Source organism: Nesoenas mayeri (assembly GCF_963082525.1).
Source record: "Nesoenas mayeri genome assembly, chromosome: 1".
NCBI classification, from domain to species: Eukaryota; Metazoa; Chordata; class Aves; order Columbiformes; family Columbidae; genus Nesoenas; species Nesoenas mayeri.
In genome coordinates, this window is record NC_137541.1 from 26,396,677 (window position 1) to 26,422,694 (window position 26,018).

Genomic DNA, 26,018 nt, shown 5'->3' on the forward strand with positions numbered 1-26,018 from the left:
AAGTTCGTCTTTAAGCAGTATGTCATTCCCTTGAACTCCACTGAAAGCTCTTCCTCCCAGGCAGTGCTGCGGAGCTCTGCTTCCAGCTCTTAATTTTCCTTTTGGGTAATCTCGCAGGTAATAGGAAGCTATTTGCACTTCATTACCAAGATACTACTGTCAATATTAAAATATAATTGATCCTCAAATTCACCATTTATATCTCCTATGAAGTAAACTGTGCATTATCTTTTTGTAACACTTGCTTCAACTAAGAAGTGTTTTGCATGATGCTCTTTATATTTTCTCATGCTAATTATATTCTTGCAATTCCCTTCGTAATATAAAATAATTAATTATCAATCATGACCATCCTGTTCTCAGTTTAGATGGGGTATTTCATGCCTCCATTTATTAACCCTGTGGTCCAACAGCAAACAAAAACCATGACTGGTTTCTCTTAGTTACTGTTGCTTTGGAAACTAGTTACATGTCTTGATTCGTAAATGACTATTCTTTTGAAAAAGAGAGTTAAAAGAATCTAGGTTTCTGTCTTTCTCTATTACCATTAATATGCTTTGTCTAAATGCTCTGCTTCAAATTGGTGGGCTACAGCTTCTGAGCTTTCTGAGTCAATCTTCTGAAAGCTAATTAACTCATAATTCAATTTAGAGCAGGCATTTATCAGCAGAAACTTACAATCAGAGAGGAAGGATGGTGCAGCAACTAATGAAATCTTGTTCCCAGGTCTTTACCAGCCTCCCTCAGTGACCTTAACAAATCTCTGTGCAAATGGTGTTATTCTCTTTTCCTGTGTCCGTTTTATCTAGAGGGGAAGTGTTTAGAGCAAGGACTATCGATGTATGTGAGAATGACTTCCAATTGCTGCTGTCCTGACAGTATTCTTCAAAGGTGCTTCTTGTTGCCTTTGAGTCAGAAATGGGTCTCCAAAGTCTTTCCCAACATAACCAGAGTGGAAGGGTCCACCTTTACTTGAGCTCTTGCAAGTAAGAAGGTAGAAAGCATAGAAAAATATTTCAGACTCCATGATAATACAGTCCCCACTAAAAAATCTTAATGCAATATACTTATGATTATTTAATTGTAGATTTAAATGGCATTTTCATTTTTTTCTTTTAAGCTGTATCTTTCTAATTCATGAGAGTGAGAAGGAGCTTACATGGATATCAATTAGGTCCATGCAATTCTTAAAAATAGTTGTAGCGAAAGAGAATATGTAGAACAGGTACACATCCATCCCATGACTTGTCCTTTGAATACACTGTCAGAAACACATCTTTATCTAGCATCCAGTAATTGCCTCATTAACTCTAAAAAACTGTTAGGGTGCTTTGTCTTCTGCAGCATACTCAGAAGTACTGAGTTATTTTTACATTGGAAGGCAGCAGGGAGTCTGATTTTAGTACTAGCTGTTCACCACAATGTTCAGATTTCTGGCATTAACCTGAAGAATGCTGTTTTATTGGAATTTTTGTCAGAGATTTAAATGCTTTTGGAAGTTACTAAGCTCGCAGCTCTGGAGACTGTGATCCTGCCTTTATCTTTTGGGTGGTACAACACTGGCAGTGACTGCTCAGGCTGCCCTTTATTGTTCCTTTACCATTTTCTTCAGGGAGGTGTAGAGGGTCCACCATTAAAAAGGAGAGATGCAGCCTCCATTAATTTATACTGAAGAGCAGTAACAATTTTGCAGTGCTTATAAATGCTAAAACCCTCTATTGGAATGGCAGTGAAATCACCATGTTTATTTTAATCTCTGCCTTGACTAGTACCAGTTGAGCTGGTAACAGAGTCCACTAAAATAAGAGATTTTCTTCCTACTCGTTGTGTAGTCAATAGACAAAGGTCAGTTCTGCCAGAGGAAAATTCAGAGCAGGAGCCTCAAGTGGGGTGCTGCAAATCTCTGCTCCACTGCTGCTCCACTCCCCATCAAGTTGCAAAAGGTTGAGCATCCATACAACAGACTTGCAGCTCATCCCACCAGTCTCCCTACAAGCCCTGGAAGTGCATTTCTTTTGGGCATGCTCCTAAACTACCTGAAAGGAGGCTGTAGTGAGGTCAGTGTTTGTCTCTTCTCCCAAGTAACAAGTGATAGGACAAGGGCAAATGTTCTCAAGTTGCTCCAGGGAAAGTTGAGATCGGATATTAGGAAAAATTTATTAATGGAAAGGGTTGTCAGGCATTGGAACAGGCTGCCCAGGGAAGTGGTGGAGTCACCATCCCTGGGGTGTTTAAAAGATGTGCACATGAAGTTCTTAGGGACATGGTTTAGTGGGACTTAACACTGTTAGGTTCATGGTTGGACTCTATGATCTTAAAGGTCTTTTCCAACCAAAATTATTCTATGAGTCTATGATTCTAAACCCCGAAGGCTCCAGTTCTCTCCCCAGGAAATGTGTACAAGATAAAAGTTATATGGATAATGCTGGTCTTGAGAATGTACTGCTCTGTCTCCGGCTGCTGAAACACCTCAGCAGCTTTTTTAATATTCTGGAGCCAAGTATTTGCATTTCTCTGAGTATTGCCCAGGACAATGATACTAATGAATAGTACATCCTTATAGGATTAGTATATTTTCATTTTACCCCACTATTCTGGATCTATAATACAAGAAATTTACATTTAAAGCAAACAAAAGCACTCATTTAAAAAATGCCAAGTAAACACTAATGTAAATATTTAATAACAGCTTGCTGACAAAAGTTAAATAAAACCATCAACTGATCCCAAGCTTATATCTGAAAGTCATTTAGCTGACAAGCTGTAGACACTAACAGTTACCTAATCCATATGATCAGGGATGCAGAATTTGCACACAATATCTACAAACAGGTTGCATTAATGAGAGACGGGATATTAATGATGGACTGGGGAAGAGCGAACACATTTCTGTTTAATCCTTTCCTTGAGGTCCTCCAGAAGGGAGCAGAAAGGAACTGGGGCTGGGGTTTCCATTGAGGTTTCTACCTTTGTGAATACTAATCCCAAATTTATGCAAGCTAGAGGTTGGTCCTCACAGACTGCGTTCCCTTGTATGGAAATGTTAATGCCCCCTTTACAGTCATTTTCTCTCTCAGTGGTAAACATGGCTTCTTTATCATGGCTTGTCTAAAGTACCAGCAAATCTTTACTGTAGTGAGAGGTAAAATACCTTTCTACCCTGGTAAGTTGTAGAAATCATCCTGAAGCCTTTTTATATAGGGCACCTTATGTTTGCTGCAAATGTGTATAAACACAGAATTAGAGCTACATGTCATTACGAGCTTTCTCTTGGGATTAGAGTGTTTGAGAATCAGTTTGGGATGGCTAATTCACAAACCTAGTCTTTAAACAGTACAATGATACTACCAGATTTGCATTCACATGCTCATTCCCTAGCCGTTCTCTGCCTGTCACACTTCTTTAATAATTAGCCTCAACTTTCTTAGGGACCCCTTTAAATTTGCTACTACAAGATACATGCCACCAAGATTATGGATCAAGCTTCTAAAAGTCTAGCTGTTAGATATCAGCGTGTGACGTATAAGCATCAGACACTGAAGACGACATCTTAAAGTTGTAACAATCCTAATTACTGTTCCTTTCTCAAATAGCAATTCTTAATTTCTGCTTAGGATCTATATACCCACATTTCACAGAAAATATTTTGTTAGTTTTGAACTGCAAACTCCTCTGGTCTTCAGATGAAAATACATTACAGGATGAAATCAGATGTTCTTGTGAAAGCCAAAATCTGCAGTGTTTTAAAGATTTCCTTTCCTAAAAATATGCTTTTTGATCTATTGTGAATCAGATACCTCTGAGTCTATCCACTCCGCACCTACTGCATTAATAAAAAATAAAAAAGAATTAAAAAAAAATATGCATTCCAGATGTATTAGAGGCTTCTTCAACAGCACAATAGAGTAGACAGTATTAAGTTATTATTTTATAAGCATTAGCCACAGAAATTTTGAAATTAAGAAAAAAAATGACCTTCAGCATAACATCCCCAGCAAAGGTAATGAACAGCATCCTAGGGATAAGAATTTATCGACCTCATCCCTATTTAAGGCCCCTTCTCCCATCAATCAGCTTGGCATAATGGTCAAATTTTTATTTTGTATAAATAATCTCTTTTTGTTCCTCTTCTAAAGACTAGCACTTACTGTTCTGGGCCTAAATTCTGACTTCCTCAGGAGAAAGGTCATTATAAAGTGTTTGGAAAGCATTTAGCACCTTATGCTTTTGCTACAAATTAAAAACATGCCTGAATACACCTAATCAGGTGAAACATGCAGTTATACACAAAATGGGTTTGCATGTTGATGATGAGGGAGCTGTAACATTGAATGTCTGACAAAAGAAACAAAACAAAAAGGGTTGCCCTAGAGTAATTTTCATCAAATGACGTGAAATGAACTATGTGCCTCAGATTTTCTCTTGTGGCTTGTGTTTGACCAGAAGTTACTGGGTAGCAAAAAATGCTGAGTATCACAGAATCTTAAGGGAAAAGTCCAAATGCTGAGAAAAAGAAAGAGAGAAGCCTTCAGTAGCATGTTCTGGAGCTTGTAGAAAATGCAATCAGAGCCTCTTTTTTTATTGTGGATAAAAAGATCTTTGAGAAATGTCTACTCTGGTTATATTTTGCATCTTAACAATGTACCAGGACTACTTGATTGTGCCAGCTGCCTAAAAACAACAGCCTAAATATCACAGTGCCCTCCCTAAAAGAAAAAGGCCTAAGAGTTTTAGGAAAGATTAACTTTTCAAATATCTTTAGATTATGTCTAGCTAGAGGTGGAAAAAAAGAAAAAAAGCCACATCCGTGGAAAGAGCTGTGATCTCTGTTAAGATCAAGAAGTTGCATAGTTACTTATTTAATGCCTGAAGTCACAATGTCACAAGATGATTATCAGAACCATAGACAAGACATCATATATTGCTTTATTGGAAAGCTTTCTGAAACAGCTTCATGCTTTTTGAATGCTAAATAAAGATATAGAAAAAAAATTGTGCAAATAAATAAAAATATTATTAATTTACATATCTTATGGAATGTATTTTTTTGTTTCCAAGTAGTAGGTAGTGAGGTTCAACTCCCAATGAGTGGAGACCAAGATAACAGATAGGACTGAGACAAGAACCTCAGGTTCTAATGTGTTTCTAATGACAACAGTATACTTTCCTGACATTTAATGCCTTACTTTTTTTAACTGTAACTCCTACTTCAGGCTTTACCTCGTGGAACATATTTGTGTCTACTAGCTTGCAACAATATTGCTTCAAATTAGAAGGTGCTGCTTTAACCTAAAATCTGTGTTCAAAGAGTTTTGTTTATGGTGATGTATTTTCCTCAGGTTTAATTGTACCACATTTAGTTTGGTGTTTTGAAACATGATTCACATCACCTTTGTACAGTTAATCTAAGACAGTTTGATAGTTCACCAGCAATTAGAAAACAGAAGGCCATAGGCCTATATTAAAGAAGTGAGTGATGCAAGTATGAAGCAAAGTCACCATAGCAACTCGGCTCACACACAGGATGCTGAATTTAACCTTGGGGAGCTCTTAAAACTCTTCATTCCTGAAATAGCTAAACACTATGTGGTAATGGGGATGTGCCTTCAGTGCTATAGCAGTGGATTTGTCTTAGAAATGCGCAAACGCTGTGGCCCGATATAACTTCTAACTAGGAAACCAATGGTGTATGAGCATTCAAACTGACGTGCCTCATGGAAATCATGACTTGCTGTGATAAATGTGCAAGATTGCTTGCTCTTTTTGGAAGTGGGAGGGAGCTATCTGTAGAGCTCGTTGCAGTAAGACAGAAGCATCTTAGGAGGAAAATATTTCCAGGAATTACTGTTAGAGTTTTATTCCATTTTCTTGCTAGTCCACACACCCCCTTCTATCTGCACAGTTACTGTGAGCTTTTTCAGGAAAAGGAAGAAAAACACAATATGCTTTTGTGTTTGTCTTGCAGGTTTGAATTTTCCAGCTCCTAACAAAGTAGCCATGTGGATGATATTAATTAGAAATGTGAATCTATATGCCCTCAAGTCAGATAGAAGTCATGCGAACTAGCCTCACTAGAGGGTCATGCTACTAGTAAAAATGGCTCTATGCAGCCATTTTTTGCTAAAACAAACATTTCAATAACCTTTGAAGGGGAAAAAAGAGTTTTACAGATGTGAGATCATAAGATCAAAATTAATTCTTAGAAGAAACAAATAGTGGTAGGTTTGAATACTGTGTGGCTACTACCTCCTCTCAGTGGTCAGGCTAATGCTTCACTATTTCCCTATTTAGTTTAAGATTGACTAGTATGATAAAATACCTAGGATAAGAGGCCAGATTCACTGGAGGACTTGCTACCTAACTACTTTTCAGGGTGCCTAAATCACATACCATTAAGGGTTTCAGAAAACCCTCCTTAGCTACATAAGGTATCTACCACCCCTTGGCACCTCACACTATTACTCAATTATATCATAGCTGACAAGGGGTGGAATTCAACAATATAACTAAGAGAAATATATAGAGGCAGTTGTGTTAAATGCTGTTTTTTCCACAGCCTGCCATTGCACTTCTGTTTAGGAACATGTGCTTGTATCACGTTTTAGTAGCCTGTCTGAACAGATAATTTAAAACTCTCCATTATATTTAAGTGGGTTTCACAGAATTTCACAACCAGAAACTGGTGTGAAAGTAGAAAAATGCTGAAAAACAGTCTGGTAAATAAAAGAGCAAAAAGAAGCATGAATACTTTTAAAATTTCTGCCAAGTATCAAAGTCAGGTGACAAGACTAGCTGGAAGTATTTTGGCCAGTCTGTCAGTTTCCAAGTCAGTAATCTGTAAAAGCTGTGGGTTCATTTAAGAGTCAGGTCCTGTGCCTGGTGAAATTGGAAGCCAGAGGTTCCCCATTGGCTTCAGCAGGGAAGAAAGGCAAACTTCTTTTAGGAGGGATAAATGGTAAAAACTTCCAGCTTCAAGACAGACAGACGTTTTGGCCCAGCTGTTCAGTACGGTACAATCCTGTTATTTGCTGTGCTGCTCCAGTGACAAACTTCTCAGTGGATGTCTGTGATTAGAGACTGTCTTGTAATGGGGCCAGAGACGCCCATCTGCCAGTCTGACCGCCCTGCTGGGACACAGGCTTCTTGACTAATCCAAAAACCTTAGGCACAGTGGAAAGACTGTTGAGGCATATCCAGGCCCTGACTGTGACTCATGCTATTCATGTTACTCATCCATGTGGGCACTAATGAAGTGACTGTGAGGTTCTGGGAACACAGGGGACGGAGTCCAGGTCACAAGTGATGCTTGCCAGTACTCCCATTTGACTGCAGAGGCCTACCTTGGGTCATATGAGTCATGAATTTGAATGTGGATCTTTACTAATAGTGTTGGGTTTGGACTTCAACTTCCTTAAAAATAACATGCTGCTTTTTTTTTTTTATTTTTAAAGGTAGAACGGTGAGAAGAGGCTGTAACAGGGAAACCGACTAATACCAGTGCTCAAACTTTGGGAGACTTTGATCTAGGGTTAAAAAGATGTGCACTCAGTCTCCAGAGGAGTCAATTACAGAGTTTCAAATGCTGTTTGAAATGTTAGGTGTCATTCACAGTATTGCAGAGACTGGCAAAATGTCTAATCTAATCCCCAGACTGACCTTCAACTTTTTTTCAATAGAACAACTGCAGATCAGACCATGACTCCAGACTATTTAGAATTAGTATTCTAAAAAGTTAAATCTGCTTGCAAAGCACTGTCTGAGTTCAAGCAACGATGTATAAAATAAATAACATTGTCTCATAAATTTGTAGAGTAACAGAATCTGGAAGAGATCTCAGGATGTCTCTAGTCCAAGCTAGAGCAGGTTTCTCAGGGTTATGTCCACTCAGGTTTTGAGTGTCACCGAGAGGGAGAGTCCACAACCTTTCTGGGAAACTTGTTATAGTGTTTGGCCACCCTCACAGTGGGAAAAGAAGAAAAAAAAAAGATTCTCTTGTGTTTAAATGTAATTGTGTCATTTTGGTTTGTGTCCATTGCTCTCAGCCTGTCATTGGATACCACTGAGAAGAGTCTGGCTCCATCTCTTCCATTGCATAGCCTTTCTGGAAAGGTGGATGTTGAGAAAAGGGGTCACAGACTACAATGCTAACAAAAATCTCATTTCCATGGATAATAGCGGGTCACTACCACAGCCATTGGGATGGTTTACCTACACCCAAGTAAAATAAGTGCTGAACCCCCTACTCACTCAGTATTATTGAGTGACTGCCAAAAGTAATTTTCAGTGATTCATGTTAAGCTGGAGGGGCACCTCATATTAAGTCTTTTTTATTCTAAGTATTTTGATTAATAATTTAACAGTGAAATTCAACTAATATGTTTAGAAAATCTACACACAATATGAAGGGAAGAATTTGTTCCTACTTTGGTGACAAGATCAGAACTGGAAATGAAATGAGTCTGAAAAATCAGACATCATCTGAAATTAAAAGTGATGAAATTCAACAAAGAGAAAGGCAAACAGACAAATGTAACAGAAGTGGCTTTACAAAGAAAAAGATCTGGGGGTTGTAGTGAATCACAAACTGGCTATGAGTAACAACATGGTATTTAAAAAAAAAGATGTCTTGGTCAAAGATGCTTTCATAGGAATATTGTATGCAACCCTTGGGAAGTAATTATTCTGCTCTACTTGGGAACCAACTTCATCTCAGACCACTGTGTCCACTTTTAAACACCACATTTTAAAAAATATGATGACTTGGAGAAAATCCAGAGGAGGGTGCAAAGAATGCCAGCAGGTTTAGAAAACATAATCCATAAAGCAGGGGAACTCCATTCCTTTAGGCTAGAAAAGGGAAGATTAAAAGATAACAGGGTAAGTCTTCTAGTATCATTATGAAAATAGTGATTTTTTTTTTTTTAAGACCAGTGAGGAAGGACAAGAAGAAATTATGGCAACTAAATATTGTCTGCTCTAAATTGCACTATTAATGCAATGTTTTAAGAGGAATATTTTGGCTGTTGAAGTACTGGAGTAGCTCTCAATAGTATGTCTGAATGTCTTTTAGTGAACATCTTTAAGGCCAGTTCATACCAACACCTGTTGAGGACAGCGCAGGGGTGGAACAGGGCAGCCTCCTGTTGTCCTTCTCAAATCTGTGTCTCTGTGGTTTTAGGACAATGAGTCTCAAAATGAATTAAACGTGTGCTTTTTCATAGCGTAGACAAATCTAAATCCTGATCCCCGTACAGAACACATGGGTGTCCTTGGAGAGGAAAAGGTTCGTGTTAACCAGTCTCTAGATGAGATAAGGATCTATAAGCAGGAACAAAAGAAATATTTCCTGGTATATAATTGTGGTTTATAAGATCTATTAATGCTGTGCTGAAGGCAGTCCTAGAGGGCACCTGAGGTAGAGGAGGTTTCTGCCAGCAAACCAAAAGCTTGGGATGATCTCCATCCTCTGATGTAATCCTCTGTCTCTTCTTAAATAATTCTTGCTAGAGATGTCTTCTCCCTGGGCACTCAAAAATCCCTCTTTTTGAATATGAGAGCATGCCAAGCCCTAGATATTTTTTCCCAAGTGTCAGGTAAAAATAACCTAAGTTCATCCTATGCAGTCCCCAGCTCATCAGGTAGTGTAAATCAGCACGTTGCCATCGGCTAGAATGTGCACTTTGTAGAAGATGAATGGCATGAAAGTTCTGTAGGTAAATTAAAGGTATCAAAGCAGTGGTCTGAATCTAGCAACATTTCTTAGACAGAAACCTGCAATGTAAAGAAGTTATTAATCTGGTGCATCCAGTTTTCAATAGAACTTAATTATACAGCAAAGCTCATCTGAAGGCAGTGGCTGCTGCTGCTCTTCCACATAAAACGATGTTGCAGTCTCCAGGCAGCCTCATACATGCAAACAGAAGCAAACCTGCTGGTTTTCGGCAGCCAGAAGAACTGAAATGAACTTTGCCTAAGCCGGAAAGGCACAGGCACTCCCAGTGTTTCTTAGTTAAAACCTTGCTCCCTTTCCAATCGAATGGGCCACACGGAGCAGGCAGAGCCTTCTCCTTAGTGGGGCTGCCACTAGTTTCAGTCAGTGTGAACTGGCCAGTCACTCTTGCAGATGCTGCGTCGTTCCCCACTAGAACTAACATCATCTAGGAATATAATGGACTTTTATTTTGTTATATAATTGCCAGTGATCTAATAAATAATGCATACAGATCCCCTAAAATATTTTTGTTGCTAAATCCTAAAACAGTGTTGTTCACTGTTGTTAAATTCTACAGATTTTGTCCATAAAAGAAGCCATGGCCAAATACTTTTCCCCATAGTGAGGTCATTTCAGGACAATATACAGAAATTTATTTAATTACCTGTACAGTCTAACTTTTTCAACATCTCTCTAAATAATTTCACAATAAACTTTGTGGGACAGATTAATTCCTGAGGAAACCCAACAGAAGTCAGTATCAGCAGACTTAACTGAGTGTCTTTTCACCAGAGATGAATTTGTCACACAATTGAAAAGTTTGATCCAAAAGCAAGGTATCAGGTGGTGAAAAGAAAAACTTATGGTAAGACAAAAGATACCTATGTTAAAAATGCTAGTGTTCCTCAAACCCTGTTCAGTCCAATAATTACACGGTCATTAAAGCAACAGTCTAAAGGGAAAAATATTTTCATGAAAGAGTTCATGTGAACAGTTATTTAATCTACTTTTTAGTGTATCTAGATAAAGGGCTTTTTGCTGAATTTAGGACAATCTATTATCAGACCTTTGCAGTCATTCTACTTAATTACTTTTTTGCCAGGATGATTTTCACTCCTAGATCTCTGTGTAAGAGTAGTTTAGAGGGTGAAATTTTATTCTTACAGCTGTGGAGGTGTCATTCTCATCATTCTGCAAGTGATTTCACACTGTATTCTCCTCACATTATCCAGCATTAAATAGACAACTATTAATTTCCAGGTAGCCTCTTCAGTACTGTCTGAGGGCTGCTGCCACAATCACATTTAAGCATCCAAATCCTGTCCCACTGCCAGTGTGAGCACCTCATTTCCAAACAGATCAACACTCTTGCTCTGCTACTGCTCTTCCAAAATAACATGTTCCTTTCACCCACCTTCCCTGCTGAGCACCATACCAACCAAGTTATAGACACATTTTTGCACTTTCATTGTCTCAGGAGCCCAATGAATATTCATTCCTTGCAAAGTGGAACAGTCTGAACAGAAATAACGGGACGCTTCACCCTTGTGCCTTAAAATAGCTGACTTTTAGTGATCAGCATATTCACCTCGAGGTGAGAGATGTTGAGTCAGATTCCTTCAGTCAGCAAAAGGAATTTAACCCAAGCCTCCTGCAGTCTTGCTGGGACAAGTAGGTTTAGTATGAGCTTGTTCCTTGTGTCTTTCTGGTTACCTTAGCTTGTGTCTACATATAACTGTTGTTTCCTTTGATAATATTAGTTGTTTATGAAAAACTAGTATCGTTGCCTCTGTGGTGCTCAGCTGGGCTTCCTTTCAGTGGAAGTGGGGTGCACAGAGCTGAGCCCCCAGCCGTGCCTGAGCAGGAGACAGGTCCATACTCAGGCCCAGGAACACAGAAGTGGTCACTCTTTGCCTGGTCCGGATGCTGGCATTAGCTAACCCAAGATGCTGGAGACTCTGGGAGATGCTTCTCTTTCTTCACGCTGTGTGGAAGGCAAAGCTTCACAAGCTTTTAAACTGGAAAAACACATTACTTTTTGGAAAGCAGCCTGTCTTGCAATGTTGCCACAACTGTTTTCATTTACAATATCTTCAAGTAGTTTAGACAGGAATGTTTATTTATTCCTCTTGCTTTCAAGAACTCTCCTTGTTTGGCTGGTTGTGTTTATAACACTATATATACATGTGGTGGGAGAAGGGGTTCAGTTTTTGCACTGGTTTTGTTCAAAACCTTTTGATGTCTTGCAGACTGCTGATTCAGAGTTCTGGATTCTGTACTGTGACGGGGCACCTGAAAGGCTGTTCTGCTACCAACATCCCTTCCAATCCCTAGCATTCTATGATTCTATGATCTCTGCAGGTTTGCTCTGATTCACAAGTCTTAGCAAACTTGTCCTCACTGCATTCCTGTAGAAATGGTTTGTGCTAATATCCCATTGTCAGAAACATCTGCTGCTTTTAGATAGCCAGCTTGGAATTCACGTTTCAGAGAACTTAACCTTTTTATGAAGCTTTATGCGGTGGGAACCAGTTCCAGCTGGAGTTGGGAGTACTCACTATACCTGCAAATTCACCCCCAGCTGTTTCATATTAGATACCCAGAAAATGAGTGATGCGTAACTTGTGGCCATTTTTTGAAAACTGTGGTGTTTGGTGACTTCTTGGCATCACGCAGAACTTGAGGAGAAATGCAGGGACACAGTCCCAGCTCTCCACAGCAGCACTCAGATTTGGAATGAAAGAGGAAGGTGTTTGGGGGGCAATATTTTCCTCTGGTACACAGCCTTCATTTGACACAGGACAACACTGACTCTATGCACTGAGTGTGTCAGAATTCTGGTGGAATAAATAAAAGACTCACTCCAAAGCTTACTTCAGGCTCAATAAAGAGAGTAAGTAGATGTTGTTAGACAGTAGGGACAGATAAGAGCTGTGACTGTCCCTGCCTGCAATAGTGGTCTCATGGTAACCTGGGGCTAAACTTAATGGTGCCAGGGTGGCTTGTCCAGGAGCAGGCTCTGTGTGTGCACACACATCCACACGTGTGCACATGAGTTGGAGGAAACGTCTGGAATGTGACCCAGAGAAGCAAAGTGTGAGACTTTCTGAGACACAGAGCCAGGAAAACCTCCACATTTGCTTATTCTGTGTCTAGCAAACCAACATTCTCTTTTTTTTCTCTTCTTTTTTTTTTCTTTAGTTAAATGAAATTGCAAAGCAAATTTCCCTTTTTTATCTTCTTTTTTCTTTTGTTGAACAAGATTGATTTGCAACCAAAGTGGAGTCCAGAGAAGCCTCATGTCCTCGTTTCTAGCACAAGTAAACCAGCAATACAGAGTGAGATGATGTTGGTAGAGCAGCTAAATGAAAATGCACAGATATTTTTCCAAAAGTGATGACTTCTGATGACTATGCTAGATTATGCAGAGAGAAGTCATGATACAATGCAGTATGCACAAAAACAGTAACTCATTTGCCACTTCCATGTCTTTTTATAGAAAAGAAGTGCAGAGCAAACATGATTAGGAATAGCATTTGTTATAATCTGTGGCCCCCCAAATAATCTTGTAGTAATTTATTGTGGACGTTTGTACAGCATTCATAAATAATTTTGTGTTGCTTCTTTTGACATATAGATGAATGGGCTACCTCATGTCTGAGGACTAGCTAGTTGGCATCTTTCACAATACGACTTTAAAGAGGGAGGCCAGGCTTCTGCTGCAGCAATATCAGCTACCATTGGTGCCTGGCAAAGAACAAGGGTCAAATCTCTTTAGAAGAGGCAATTTGTTCTTCATCCTGATTTGACTCAGCCAAATAAAACAAGAAATGTAGTTAAACCTATAATAATAAAACAAGAGCAAAAATCAGACATGCAATACTTGATGTTATTATAGACTGGCTAAAACACAGCCAGTACACTACACTACAACCAAAACATTTCTTGATAATTCCTACTCAAGGTTTGATCTTTAATGATATTAAAATGAAGGCTTGAGAAATCAGGAAGTAAGAATTACAGTTGGGAAATCAGGAAAAAAAAAAAGGAGCAAATATGTCATTTAAACAAACAATGAAAAGGTCATTAATACAAATAATTGTAAATATAGGACTGTAAAATAGGAAAAAGGGATGTGGTGTTCACTATCAGACCACGTGCCTTGCCTTGTTTTGCCATAGGACATTACATACAGACTAAAAAGAGATGGAGCAGCACATCCAGTAGCAAAATGCATCCTTTAGAACCTGTATATAGCGCAGAGAACATCCTTACACTGATAACACCAGTAAAAAGTACATAAGATGACTTGTGTTCCTCCAAGAGCAGCTTTTATTTACCCACACAGAAGAGATGACTTTCTTCTGTTTTTTTTCAGTGTTGACTTGTGTTGGTGAAGAAGCAGCAGACAATGAATCTGCTACAAAAGCTAAAATGAGCAGGAGAATGTCTAGGACACTTTTTTGTTTGTTTGCTCCATATGGAAACTGCCTTGCATGGAGCTTCATAGAAGATGGGAGATGAGTATTTGATTAAAAGAAAGATGTCTAATGCTAAGTTAGCACGAATATTAATCAGTTAGAAGATAAATCTTATTTTTACTTTGCCTTTTATGTAGTAAATAAATTCTTTTCTTAAATAATTTTCCATGGATAATCCCCAACAGACACTGGTGAAGTGATTTGAAGAAAAACAGAGCAGGACTGAGCTTTCATCTTCCTTCTGGGAGTTCACAAGCAGTACTCATGAGAGATATGGACAACCTAGCAGGGCAAGAGATCCTAGGAAACCTAAGCATAAAAGGATATGAAAGGTATGGCAGGAGAGAGAGAATTTTTAAGTGGAATGCAAAACTATGCAGAAATCCTGTGGGTTAAATTCTCTCAAAGCTGAAAATTGCTCATCCCTTTCAAATGCAAATGATGTAAAGATGTCTGGTATCTAAAAAGGTAAGAGTGCTCACTTACTAATGACACATAATATCAAACATATTTTAATTTAGGTTATCTGGAGTGTGCTAGTCAGGAAATTGATCTAGGCAGTAGCAAAAGTCATTAGAGATATTTAGAGAGGTTTCAAAAATAGGCTATACATTTTTTTACCAGAAGTCTGTATCTGAGAAGGTGGTAGCTAGAATTAACTTCAATTTCCTTGGTGACAGTAATGGCTGAATGAAAATTTTGCTGTAGTGTGGTAAAGCTGGTGCTATGGAATCATCTCTCCAAAATGGTATTCCTCTTAACACAGTACTCAAGAGACTTTAAATTTTAAAACAAGTTCCAGTATGAGGCACTGCAATTTCTTGTGCTGAAATGTTAAGCAAGGGGTTTGGAGGGTTTTTTTGCATGTAAAAAGATTGATTTACACGTGAAGAGAGGGACAATTGGGGTAACAGACTAATTAAAAGATCATTTATAAAAAGTGAAAGTTTAAAAATTCTGGGACAGTCTTGTTTTGGCACATTCTCCACTGAATCGTGAGTTTCATTCTCTCTGGCTAGAAAATTAATAAACACCTCAAGTTTCTGTTGGGATACATTCAGCAGGGTGTTGAAATAGCTGGTCTCCAGAATTGTTTGCAATTGTAAAAATGTTCAAGTGAGCACCTAATAGCCAGAAATAAAAATATCTTGCTTCCTTCATTAAGTTGTATTATTGTTCCCTACAGTATTTCATGCACATCAGGAAATTCTTTTATTACAGGGTCTCTGCTCCACAGCAGTCAAAAATAACTGGAAAGAATTGAGTTTGAAGGCTACACTGTGCAAACATGTCCCTGCCATGGCATGGCTTCACTGCTTCCACTGAGCCAGCCCATCACCTCCACAATCAGCTGTCACCTGCAGTGTAGGTGTCCTCAACTCTGGTAGAACTAATGCTGGTGAACAGGTATGTATATGTCAGGCTTTTCCATGGTCTTTCTTCCAACATATTTCATTTCTGCATGTCAAAGGTGCTCCAAGTTGAAAAAATTTCACTGATTTAAAAAAATTGTTGGCAGTTGTGGGAGATCAGTGTTAAGACCGCAAATATGTGGATCTTGTAATGGATCTGACCTCTTAAAATTGTCTTCTACGTTTGTTAGGACAAGAACATTCGTAACAGATTTTGGTAATGACACAAAGGTACCTGCTGCTGCATCCATTCTCCAAGGGACCACTGGCTGGAGGGAGGGCTGGGGAACAGAACACTTTATGGGGAGCATCAATGTGCTGCCCAGCACCATTTCTCTCTGGCTGCTTCTTCCCTGTGGACCACAAATCCTCCAGCTCAGCAATTTTAAAGTTTGATTTGAAGCCTGCTGAAGTCAGAGATAGTAAGTTCACTTTGAGAGGCTGAATGATATCTTTTAGCATGCCAGTAATATTTTGGGTGCACTTAAAATTATCAGGTATTTTGCTATGATAAATTGAGGCCACACAGAGGTTTCAGAGGCAGGTCATCAGCTTTTTAACCTCTAACCAAGATAAATTAATTGTTAATAACACTATGACAAATTTCTTTCGTTTTGTGCTTTTTGATGTGCTCCTGATAATTATGTACTATGCAGCAAGTCCATGTCATTCACTGCAAGTGTGTAGGATTTTGATATTGAGAGGCTATGAACTGTTTGCCTCTCTCAGTGAGACTGAGTCTTGGAAGTAAAGGTTCCCAACAGATATTTCCATATCATTCATTATTTAACTCAATTCCATATTTCATTATTTAACAAAAAGATCTTTAAAATCTTTCAGTAAAGGTGATCTCCATTTGTTTAGGGAAAGGTGTGGAATACCAGCAGACTGTGACTAATGCCAAGAAAAGCTCATTTTCGTATTGTGTTTAAAGAGGATTATACGGTACAATTCTTTGATTCTAGCAATCAGAAAATTTTAAAAGGAGCCGTCTGGTCATGGCAGCTCTGTGTCTCTCTGGAGTTATGACACTCGACAATAAGAAAGACAGGCGTTGCTATGGTAATTAAGCATTTTTCAAGGTTTCAGGTTTTTTTCAGATTTATTCAATTATTAATAATTTTCCTAAAACAGTTTGGAAAAATATTGGTACATTAAAATATCACTTGTTCCTCATAAATGAGCTATTTAGAATTCAATCCTTGTCTTTTAAAAGTCTGTGGCAAATCTCCCTCTGACTTTAATGGAAATATGACTCGGCCTTAAATATTTGGCAATTTCTGTGTTATTTCCTCCAACTATACATTTTTTAATCAGAAATGTTGAAAATGCCGTGATTTCTGACACACTAATTCCACCAGGGCTTTCGCAGGAGTGTTGTTCCTGGCAGCACAGTTCAGCTAACTCGAGAAACCCCAAGGCTCATTTAATGTCCCGCTCGTGCAGAATTGTCCTTTGTGGTACCACAGCAGCCGTGCACGGCCGTTCTCAGCACACCATATCTGAGAGGCTGTGAAACCATAAGTTCTCCTAGTGATCATAAGAAAGGAAAAATAAGAGATTATAGGTACAAAGATGCCGTAGTCTAACAGCTTTCACCAGCAGCGTTCCTCTCTGAGTTGCCTCTGCCCTGGGGTGCCAACCCCCAGTGACTCAATGGCTGGATGCGATGGAGCTGTGCCTCTGCATGGAGGTCCTGGAGGCAGCACCCAGACGAGCTGAAGGCAACGTCACCCATCACTGCAGCACCCAAAACAAAGGCCCCCTGCTCCTGGAGGAGCCGAGACACCCCAGAGCCTGGCTGGGCACCTCCAGGCACCTCAGGACAGGAATCACAGTAGCAAGGCACTGGATCATGGAATCATAGAATGTCCTGAGTTGGAAGGGACCCACAAGGATCGCCAAGTCCAACTCCTGTCCCTGCATAGGACAACCCTGCAGTTCACACCGTGTGTCCGAGGGTGTTGTCCGGTCTCTTCAGACACATGGTGTGAACTGTGGGGTGAGGGGATGCCTGCCTGTCCTTTTGGCTGTCCCCCCTTTCAGATACTCGGAGTGGCTCAGTCCTTCAAAAAGGCAAACCAGGCTGTCTTCCATCTCTTTGATAATAGCTGAGTGGTTAAAAGCAGACGGAGAGATGAAAAATGTGGAGCTGTGTTTTTAGCCTCCTCTTTGCTTGGCAACTGCCCTAATAGCGAAGGTATTGTATAAACAGTCACCAGTTACTGCTGCTGCTACCATTAATGGCAGTTACTGTTGCCATTTCATTAAATTCAGTGTGTGTGCAATATGTGCAGATCAGGCCTCCAGATGGGTCTCCTAAGAGTCACGCCTATTTTCTGAGTCCCGAGGAATCTTAGATGGGAGATGGGCTCATATCAGATATTCAGGTCAAGCAAGAAAGTAACATCTCCAGCCATTTGTGACAGCACAGCATTTGGCACCCAAATAAGTTCTCTGGACAAGGTTTAGGTACAGACAGATTCTCAGGCATCAGAGGAGGGTAGGGGGGAAAGATTTTTTTCTTTTTGAATCACTGTGTTGGACTTTCACATCTTCTGCTTGGACAGTGCTTTAGACTCCTAAATGGGATTTTTCAGAACTTGTCCTTAAGGAATTGTGAGACAGATTGTCATCCCAGTTTTGCCAGATACATAGTGTCTATTTCTTGTGTACAGTACTGGAATCTTTGTGAAATTTCTGCAATAAAGTGAGACAAATACAGACAAAGTTTTCAGTCTTATTTTTCCTAATTGAATATTCCACCTTTAATAAAGAGATCAAAGAAAGAAAACAGGTGATTTGGTGCAAAATCACTCCTTGTGTTGAAAGAAACCTCTTCTTTTTTTCTGTGTTAGAATCACAAGATCTGGAACTCATTGTCCTTGAAGAGACTTCAGCCCAACAAAATCTTTCCAGCCTACCTTATATAACCAAGGACAAAAATGATTCCTTGACACAATATTCATTCTAGTTTTGTATTTTCAGCTCCTTGATTTTTAAGACAGGGCTCCTGCAGTGTTTCCCTCCTTTTTGCTGAGATAACTTGTACAGGTAAGTATCAGCATAGGACTTCTCATCTTCTTGTCTCTTCTCCCAGACTAATATTTTACACTACTTTGATGCACTGTGCCTTGTAGTATATGTCCTCATTAGCTTACTCAAGAGTTAAGGATCTACATCTTTAATTGCCTGCAACTTGAAGGTAATTAATTATAGCTTTCAAGATTCAGTTTCCCAAATGTTCACTCTCAGTTCAGCTTATAATGGGAAAGGCATAAGTGTTTTTCATTGAAGTGCTGCAGGAGAAGCTGGCTTCAGAGGTCAAACAAGGAGGTGGCCTCAATACATTGGTGAGTTTGTGCTCAGCATTTTGGATTGTCCCCTCAGCTGACTGATGAAAAGCATGGTAACCCAACGTTTCCATGGAGAATGTGCTAAGTCGGCAGAACACCGTCTCAGAGATAAGAGCATTTCATTGTCCAGTCCATGAATACATGTCAGTGATGCAGACTGCCTGGCTCAATGGTTTCCTTCCTTTTCTTGGGAAGTGTGGCTATTGAAAGTGTAGTCTATAATGGTCTTATAGGAGCTGTTGTTCACAGGCAGCATACTTTAGGTAGGCTGAACCCATTATGAGAAATGCAGCACAATGTAGCCAACAATGCCAGGTCAACAGTCCTTGTTGTCTCATTAATCTTCCACTGTATTTTCTGGGAACTCATTGATCTCTGGTTAGATGTAGCTCCACAAGACATGCTTAAAACAAAACAAGTAATAAGAAAAATGCCTCAAAAGGCTACTATGCATTCTTGTGGGTTATCTTACCCTGAAAATATTTCATGTGGTTGATAAGCACTCACAAAAGTTCACTTGTGGTCTTCTGAGCTAGCCACACTTGAAAAGTGGCCAGACATTAGCAATATCATTGACCAAGTCAGTTAAAATAAGTCAGTGTTGGCCAAGGACATTCACTGAAAATCTTCACTCTAAGCAGTTTGCAAGAATGGAGCAATGGATGTAGTATGCGATGGTGAACAAAAGGTCTAGGACAAAATGTCTGGTTACTTGCCAACTTCGAATTGATGGCATCCTCTGAGAAGTTTTAGAAAAGTAAATTGTAATTCTCAAAGTAGGTTCCCAAATTGTACAGAGGATGTGATCAGATGGTTTGTGAAGGAGAACAATTTGCCAAAACCGTGAACTGGGAGTAATGTCTTTTCAAGATTTCAGTTTCTTGACCAGGTATGGCTTAGAACTTTGACAAATCCGCCTTCATGAATCATGCAAAAGATACACACTCAAATTTAGAGTTCCTGAGTCCTAAAAGGACTCATTTGGTTAGATGTATATCTCTACAGAAAGGCTTTGCCACAGAGACCATGGATTAACATTACTTGGCAGGTTGTAACAAAGCATTTTGAGAGCATTCCTGAAAGCAAACAGAGCTCAGTGAGCAGAAGGAACCCATTGACCCTTAAGCATGTAGACTCAGTTTTCCCAGCACAATAAATATCTTGAGAATTCTTGGATTCATTTGAACCCTGCAGCTTGAGATTTGACCTTGGTCAGCTTCTGATCAAGGACTGATTTTTCGTTTACAGAATAGTTCAGTAACTTTCACTCAAGGTCTTTCACATTTACAGATACTGTCCTGTTTTATACTGCAGCTGTTCACTCACCATTCATGTGGTGTTCAGGGACCCCTTCTCAAATAAGTAATTTCTTACCAATGGGCAAAGCTTGAGATGAGCCAAAAGAGGCTTGTAGGAATTGCCTTAGGATGAATGACAACAACCCTAATGTCACCATTGAGCAGAAGTGTCCAATGACTCCCTTAAGTACCAGTCGCAACTACAAGTACTGGACGGGGTGTGTCATAGAGGTCAGACTAAACCCCACACAACATATGTGTTCACAGGAACCTTTGTGATTAATCACATGGGTAGCTGTAGATATCTCCGTGTTCAATGCATGGAGCAGGTTGCTGAGGACAAATCGGTTATTTTTAGGAGATTCATAGTGGTCTTGTGACAATGGCTGCTGTTTAATGTTGACATCAGAAAATTACATGATCGTTGTTATAATTGAATTTAGCAGAACTCTGCCAAATCTGCTACTCTTGTTACTCTGGGAGCTGCTAACTTTCCAGCCTGCTGTAACCGTGTTCATGGGTGTCAGGCTTACAATTTAGGAGGAGTATCTAAGGAGGAGATAAAATGTTTATCAAACTTCCTAACAAAGTATTATGTGATTTCTTTGCTTCTTGAGGTATTTTGTTAAGGACTAAGTAATATTTTCGGCTTCTGAGCTGGTGGCAGAGAGTCAGTCAGTTCCTTTCCTGGCTTATCTTTTCAGTTCTGATGCTCACCCCAAACCCTAAAATTTTATTTTTTCACTTGCTTTAATTAGATGCAGGATTAAATATAAATGATTCTGGGGTTGTTACCTTATAAGCAGGAACAATGGACCCTGAAGCCCTGCTTTTTACTAATGGATAATGTAACACTTTATCGGAGCTTCCACTATTGCCCCATTCTAATACCATGTAATGGGTTTATTGTATTAAATAAAGATGCCTTCTACAGGGCTGCTTGATATAGTGTGTCTTAATTTAGGGCCTACTTCTTGGAAGAGGGAAGGATGGTTGCAAACAGTGGATGAGAGGGTCTATAATTTATTTATCTATTTAAAAAGAAAACAAGATGTTTCCACATATCCATAACAGAGAAGGAAGACTCCACTTAATAAATTAACTAACTCTATTTACACTTCATTCAAGTAAGATATACTGAATATGCTGGTGGTGTTACACAATATGTTTAGCTTTAATAGTCTGAACTTTGTGTAGACTTTGTGTGGGGCTCTGGCATTTCCTTTCTTATGATTTTTAATAGCTTCCAGTTCATGCAAGCTGGAGAATTTAAAAACCCACCACCACCCTACTGACTGAGAGGGAGCAACCAGAAGTCACTGTCTGCAGCAGCTCTCAGCCTTCGAGCCCAAGGGAAAGGGAGCAGCACCAGGCAACCTCGGGCTTCCAACTCTCCCAGACAGTTTCCTGACCAGAAAGACTTAGACAAATATAGATTATTAATATAGATTAATATAGATTATTAATAATAATGTGTCAGTTATTGAATATGCTCTTTTCTCAATGAAAGGCCTAGCATGTGCTAAAGCAACAGCTCCTCAGCACTCACTGATTTAGGCTATTTAAAACTCAGTGTTTCTGAATAATTATTACAGTCAGTGCATCAGATATCCTTTATGCTGTTGCTAACTTTCCTTGCTAGCTGCATTGTTTTGTGAAAAATCAGCTGCATAACACATTGCCTCTGAAGTGTAGGAACATCAGACTATAGGAAAAAATGAGTAGAATAGTTTCTGCTTAGCCAAAAAAACCTCAGGCTTAAATCATGTCACACCATGTAATGACAGGTAAAAAATGTTTCTGTATCAGAATTATTGATCTTTGTGGCTGATGGTATTTTATATTCACTACTTGACTTCTGGAAGGAATCATTGCAAGAAAAGGTAGATAGACTCACACTTAATCTTGCTCCCAACCCAAGTTTGAGACCTGAATTGAAAATTATAGACAGGCATGAGTGTTTTTCTCTTTAAAAATCTCTAAATATTTTTGATCATTTTTACCAACAGAAACACTCCGAATTTCATCTCACAAATTGAGAACTGTGACCTTGAGTTGTATCTACACTTGAGCTGACTATGAGTTATTACAATTCCTGAAAGGCTAAAGCCTAAAGGCATGATTTATTTCGAATAGCGACACCATGATCATATGTCACATCAATACTCATACATAGACATGAAGAATTAGTAAACAATGGACCAAAGTAACCATACAACAATTCAGTATTATGAGAGAAAGAGCTTCCTAGGTTTGTGACTGGCAAGGAAGTGTCAGAAATCCCCAGCTGTGTTTCAGGCAGCCGGACTGCTGGAGAGTAGGTCTAGGAAGTAAAAATATGTTGTACTCTTGTTGTTGGCTCAACTGTCAACTAAATTAAAACAGAGATACAGAGAAACAGACATAGACAGAAGGTGGCTAAAACAAAATAGGTCAAGTGAAATTCATGCAGAGGAAGACAGTCTAGTCCTAGGGATGTTCTGCAGGATGGGAGAAGAAGTAAGGAAACTGGTATCAGAGTTAAAACGGAAGGTTTTATGATCAGAGAAAAGGACAAATAAATCCAGGCTGAAGAGCAAAGGTTAATTAATCACTGATATATCAGTAGGAGAGAGGATCAGAAGGAGAGCAGATGAGAAATCATTGAAAATGATGTCTGAGAAATTATGGAGAGATGAAGTGATGAGAAACAGAAGGAGGAAGAGGAAATCTGAAGCTGAAGTAGAGAAAGGAGTAAGAGAACAATGGCCAGTGCAGGCCAAGTATGCGAACAAGAACATTGAATTGGGGCTACTTTTTTTCAGGGCATCTTCTCTTAACTCTATAGCAGGGGTGTCAGACTCATTTTTGCCGGGGGCCCCATCAGCCTCAGGGTTGCCTTCAAAGGGCCAAATGTAATTTTAGGACTGTAAAAATGTAACCACTTCCACATTTATGCTGTCCTAAAATTACATTTGGCCCTTTGAAGGCAACCTCGAGGCTGATGGGTCCCCCAGTGAAAATGAGTCTGACACCCCTGCTCTGTAGGGTTGCTTTGTGAAGAGTTTCCTCTTTTATGGAAGGGAACATCCAGTGCTTACCTTGTCACACTCTCTTTTTTCTCCTTCTATTACTTCCAGAGGTATTATATTTGTCCCCTGGAAATCATCCTTCTCCTGTTAGATATTATGCAACACACTTTTCTTAGTGCCTGATAAAGAGCTGAAACAAGCTGTTTCAGACTAAAGTATTTTTAGTACCTCACCAGTCACTGCTGTAATAGGCTTTTATGGCTCAGCATGAATTCCCTGCAGGTAGATACTGAAAGCCTAATCCAAAATTGCATAAAGACAACTAAAAGAAGTAACAGAATATTTGCAAGCAGATCTACAATTCTTTTGTCCTGCAGGAATGCGATCAGAGGCCTAAGCTAAAAATACATTTGTTGATTATGCTTATCTTAGCCCTTTGAGAGGAAAAAGAAAGAAACAAAAGTATAAAAATAGATATAAAAGAGATAAAACAAGAAATAAGGGGGATTAGAGCTCTTGTTACCTAGTATAAATTACAGCAGAAGGATACTGGGTGCTGCTGAATGTATCCTTATTGCTAGATAGTTTATTAATGATGGTTTCTTTTCAGGTAGCAAATCTAATTATCTTCTAATCAGAAACTTCAGTCTCATTTTTTGCCTTGGACCACATTTGGGCAGTTAATAACATCAGGAAAAAATGCACCTTAAATCTTGAAATGTCCAGGTGCAGCTAATCTAGTTCAAACAGGACCTAGATGACTAGCCACATTGTCATGTCCTTTTTATTCAAAAAACACTTTCTTTGAATGAAACTTTCAGAGACTGCTACCAGCTGTGTGATAACTCTTCCAGAACATATAAGGTTCCTAATTGACAAAACTGGTCAACCCAACTTTGTAACTCATCAGACCGTGGCACGTCCGCCGGCAGGAGAGCACGGGCCGTTGTGGATCCCTGATCCAGACTCATTTCACATCCATTGCTCACGTTTACTTTCAGTGGGAGATTCTTGGCCACTGAACAGCTGGTGGGATCTGGCACAGTGATGCTCTCTGCAACTAATCAAAGCTCATTCTCCACTTAAGTGTACACACGCTAAGTCTGTTGCTCAGCCTTAATGTTTATGTTACAGGGGGTGATCAGGATCTTCCTTATGAAAAGAATTCCCATTGAGAAATACCAGTTTGCTGGAAAAGAGTTTCTCAAGCCAGCTTTTCTGCCAGTTCAGCTTTCCTTTGACTGTCCTCTCTATGTGCTTGTTTCTGTTGAGCTGGAGGTGGGCTGGGCTTTCAAAGCCCCCAGCCCATGGTTGCAGGGGTAGCTGGTAACTGAGCACTACATAAAACAAGTCTCCAGCAGAGCCCAGGCTCCTGGGCTGTCAGCTGGCTGCCTCCACAGCTCTCACCTCAAATAGTGGCTTTCCTGATGGCAGCAGCCTCTTGGTCACCAGGAGAGTAGATTGTTAGCTAGCTGGGTATGTGCTGCCCAGGGTGTCCGTACCAGCCCAGGGAAGCAGAGAGCGGTGGTCCCTCAGGCAGTCTCTCCTCCTGGCAGCCTGCAGGGTTCAGGGTTTCTCCCTCGTGCTCTCTGGCTGTCTTGCTGCGGAGCAGCTTTTAGCTCTGCGGGAGCCCGCCAACATAGCAGGCAGCCAGAGGAACTGGACAGCCCAGGAAACAAGCCGAAAAAATGTCTCCATCCTTCCAAAATGGAATCTTTACAGGCTTTTCCCTCCCACAAAAATGTTCTGATTGTTAGACTTTGTGTCCCAGGCCAGCACCACTTTTATTTCAAAACTAAAGCAAGTTGAAATAAAGGACAATCTTCTGCCTAGCCCTGGTTTTATTCCCCTTTTTGGGCCATACCTTGGTACACACCAGGCTACTCTCACCTGGGAGCCTGAAACATTAGGCTCTCTTGGAAACTGAGGCAGAGATTTTCATCCCTGTATGAAAAAACAACCCACAGAGAATTAAAATGACCTCTGTGGGTCACAGTGAAAGCCTGGACTAGCAGTTCCAGGGTTTCATTGAAAGGAGAAGGTTAAGCCATGCAGTATTTGAGGGGCGGTATAAAGCTGTCTTGGTCACACTCCTCTTTAACTGATCTAATGATGTTTGGAACAGATAATTACTGCAGCTATTGTCGTGACTGTAGGTATTACATGCTCATAACCTCAGAGAGGGAAGGAGAGAATGAGAGAACATTGAGCCATTAAAATAGCAGTGCTGTAATTGGTTAATGTTAATATGGAGGCAGAAACCATGTTAGGGGAGCTCACTGATTATACTCAGCAACAGTAGCAATGCAGGAGGCTTCTAACAAGCTTCAGACTCATGTAAAACTAATGCTGACACTGTAAAGTTTTGGGGGGCTAGGGGCTTTTGTTTGTTTGTTTCTGGTTTTAAATATATTATGTAACTGGAGGAGGGGGCTTATTACATTATGTATATCATAAGGAGATGCTTAGGTGTTTAATGTTTGAGATGATTGCTTTTTCTAGACTTGTCATGGCAGAAAGAATTACATACATGTAGCTACATAGTAACAAGATTAATTAGAATATATTACATGCTACACTGTATTGCTTTTTTTTGAGATTTGCATTTCTTATAACTATGATTTTTTAAACTTGGCAATCTTAAAATTGTGATGAGCACGTTACTTACGACTTATTTTTCATCGTCTTTTCATCTTCCTTCAGTAGAAGACCACACTGGACATGTTTTAAAGGGTTGGAAGCTTTTGT